At 37.3% G+C, this 3,470-nt stretch overlaps 1 long non-coding RNA gene across 1 annotated transcript; it reads left to right on the top strand.

The window, feature by feature from the left end:
• The first annotated feature begins 608 nt into the window (after nucleotides 1-608).
• LOC134455672 (uncharacterized) lies at nucleotides 609-1,744 on the top strand. The gene is made up of 3 exons (XR_010036142.1): nucleotides 609-785; nucleotides 1,113-1,192; nucleotides 1,559-1,744. It is a non-coding gene; the product is annotated as an uncharacterized LOC134455672 (long non-coding RNA).
• The last annotated feature ends 1,726 nt before the right edge of the window (nucleotides 1,745-3,470 follow it).

Here is a 3,470-nt window from a genome sequence, read left to right as displayed (position 1 = left end):
GTTTACGCTGTAGTACTCAGTATTGCAAAAATGTCCTGATGACATACACATTTTAGGTGTTCTCAACAAGTTTTCAGGTACCAATAAATTAACTCTGGTTGGCATTGTGTTTTTAAGTAAAACTGACATCCTAACACAATGTCTTTGAGTTTGTAAATTGGAACTCTATCTGGAATATGACTGGTTAGATGTCATGACAGCAGCTGAGGTGACCATGGAGTAGTGGTTAAACAGCTGGTCTTCAAATTCAATGGTTGCAAGTTCAATCCCCGACATGGAGACAACCTTACCTACTTCCATACTTCCTGGAACACGGTATGAAAATGTTCAGATGGCCACCTGACCCATGACTCCAGCTTTAATTAGCATTTTTTTCCACATTTAAGGTGAAGCAAGACAATGTTTGAGCTGCTGTAGTCTTGATAGGGAAATGGCCACAAGATCAGATGATTGCAGGTTTGAATCCTATATTATCAATAAAAAAACACTCTAGTAGGTATTTATTGTTTAATTTTCGCGCGAACCTGTGAAAGTTACAAATTCTTTAAATCATGTCAATTGGAACTAATATCTGACATATGAGATGGATGTCAGCATGTTGTGCTTGGGCAGTATTAGGCTAACACTCAAGCAGTTGGCCTTGAAACATGATGGTTGCCAGTTCAATTCCAAGCATGGAATGTAGGTTTTTAAAAAATCACATTCAAACATTATTGTTTTAGTATGATGTCAGTTGGCCGGATTTGAAGTGGAATGTGTGAAACACATTTGACTGTTAATAATGAGTAAGTCCAATACTTTCTAACAAACAGGTCTAACTTTGTAATAAATACAAAACCTGCATGACTCTTACCAGTTGAGGAGTGGTGCAAGGGAAAGTCCTCTGCATGTAACCACACTAACATGTCTTTATCTTGAGGTTGAGAGTTCGAATCCTAAGGCTGGGGCACTCACTTTTTTGGTTGTTTTAGTTGTTTTTTTTATTGTTTACCAGCTTCTGTCTTGTGTACAGAAGAACCCCTTCATGTCAGAACCATATAACCCTATTTTATTAAAATGTAACATAAAATACAAACTTCTCTAAAAATGGTGAATCTGTCGATGGGGGATAGATTTACTCAACACCATGTGACCATCAAACCACAACTGACAACTTGGCATGGAAAAATGTGTCTATCAACCTCACTTCAAGGTAAGAAAAGACCCATAAAAGTGTGTTGGTGTGTATGTGTAGAAGTTTACTATGTTGCTGTGTGTGACCTTAGGTGCTCTTGATGCTACACTGTGTGTATGTTATGTTAGCAGTTTGGCTTAGTATGTTAGCTACTGCTAGTTAGGCTAGCATTGTGTAGGCCTTTCATTCAAATCTTTTTCTTGTATCATACATCTGCAGTGTATTTGCAAGTGATACGTTGCAATTTCATGATGACATATTGCACTTTTGTACACATATTGAACTTTTGTATAAACCAGTGTAGCAAACCCCGTGATCATGCTATAGAGGCCTAATCCAACAAGTCCTCATGAAAGCCTTACACTTATTATTTATGCTCCACAGGCAGCCGATATGGGACCACAAGAACTCTATGATATATCAGCTCTGCTCAACACTCCAAAGGACAAACAACTGACTGTGTTGTGAAGTCTGACACTATTTTGGGGGACATGTTATTGCAAGTTATATGGAGCTCCTTCAGCCTCCAACTCCTAATAAAAGATTCAGAAATGGACAACAAATAAATGACTAAATTGCCTAATGTGTTGAGTTTGATTTGTAATGTTCTTTGTCATGTATTGACAGTTGACTCTATGACTGGGTCTACATTTTAGAACAGATTGTTGTGCATTGTATGATTGTTGTGTCATTGTCTACTGTTTTTTTGTCACTCACATGGAACAAAATGAAAAAAAACTTGATATAAAGCATTGTTCACGTTTGTGGAATTAAAGTTCATGTTATATTTGGTTTAAACAGAGGGGTGGTAGCCTAGTGCATTAGTATAAACCAGCAATCAAAAAGCCAACCAAGATTTTTTTTTGGCTCTAAAATGGGAAAACATAAAACTTTTAATTTTGAAATCAAAAACTTAGAACCAACATAGCTAAACATGCTGTGCTTGTTTACTTTAAACATTTAACTCTCTGCTAAGTACTAATTGCATTGATTTTTGCATCATTCTCGAAATATTTATGTCAATGGAGCATGTTATATTTTTGAGTAGCAGCTACTAAAACAATCAAGATTTCATTTTTTCTCATAACATTTGTTTTCACATAACATGTCTGATTTTATGTAAGACTTATGTAAACGTTTTAGTTTTCAACTCAAATCTTTTGTGTAAACCATTGTTTCTGTGTATTTTAGAGTTTGGAGTACATACTTGACTTGGGCTGCTAAAAACTAAAAATCTAATTATGGAATTAATGTTTTCAATCTTTTCAGTCATTTCAAAGTTTTTGATCATCTGCTTAAAGATTTTGTGTCCTGCATATGCATGAATGTCTGTAGTATTTACTTAAAACATTTGGTCACAAAACTAAAACTTTAACGGGAATAAGTTTCCACAAAAGTTTAGAGTTCGTGGAACATGTTGGGGTAAACAGTGTAGCTTGTATGTTTGTGGTTGTGCAATATATAACTTACTATGCTTCTCACATTATTGGACACACCTACACATAGAGAGGCTGTACTTAACTTATGCGGATACCACAAAGGTGCAATTGGCTGTCAGATAATATGCCAGATAATCTACTTGTATTCTTTTGGCGAGGGGATACTGAACACTTGTCTGGACTGTTTTCACAGTATCTCTATCCACATGGAAAACAACCTTGTTGCGTCCTTGTTTGTATCCTTCTCTGTGATTGCAAATAGTAATTTGACATCATTTCATGTTCAAGGCTGTCTGATCAACCTGCCAATTGTTTGCTGCTAATTTCCCAGATGCATTTACCCCAATGCACTGCTTACAATATGCATCCTGTACAGTATGTCTTTGGAATAAGTGATGTAACTGCATGTACATGTGTGTGTCCGCAGGGTACTGTAACCCTACAATGCCTTTGTGTACAGCTTAATTGTGTGTTTTATAAATCTTTTATGTGTCATTTTAAATAAAACTGACTGGTAAATGAAATATAATTTGATGTAATTTCTGTGATCAAATAAAAAAGCCACTTGGAGGCTGATTAAAGATCTCTTGGCAGCGGTTTTGAGGCCCGTGAAGCACTGCATTCCGCAGCAGATGTTTTGGCCTGCTGGAGGAATGTTTACGTATTGATCGAGATGGAAGCCCTTTGGTTGCCGCGGCGATGCCAGTGTTGATCCCTGTAATCAGGGCAATCGAAAGGCTCCCCCATAGAGGGCAGATGCTAAACCCCCACGCACGCTAGAGGACAGCGGAAGAAGAAGGCACAGCTGGCACATGCACAACCCCACACACATATATGTCACAGATTGCCACACACAT

Source organism: Engraulis encrasicolus, chromosome 9 (genome assembly GCF_034702125.1).
Source record: "Engraulis encrasicolus isolate BLACKSEA-1 chromosome 9, IST_EnEncr_1.0, whole genome shotgun sequence".
NCBI lineage: Eukaryota > Metazoa > Chordata > Actinopteri > Clupeiformes > Engraulidae > Engraulis > Engraulis encrasicolus.
The sequence above is the reverse complement of the archived record's forward strand: the minus strand, read 5'-3'. Positions and strand labels throughout refer to the sequence as shown.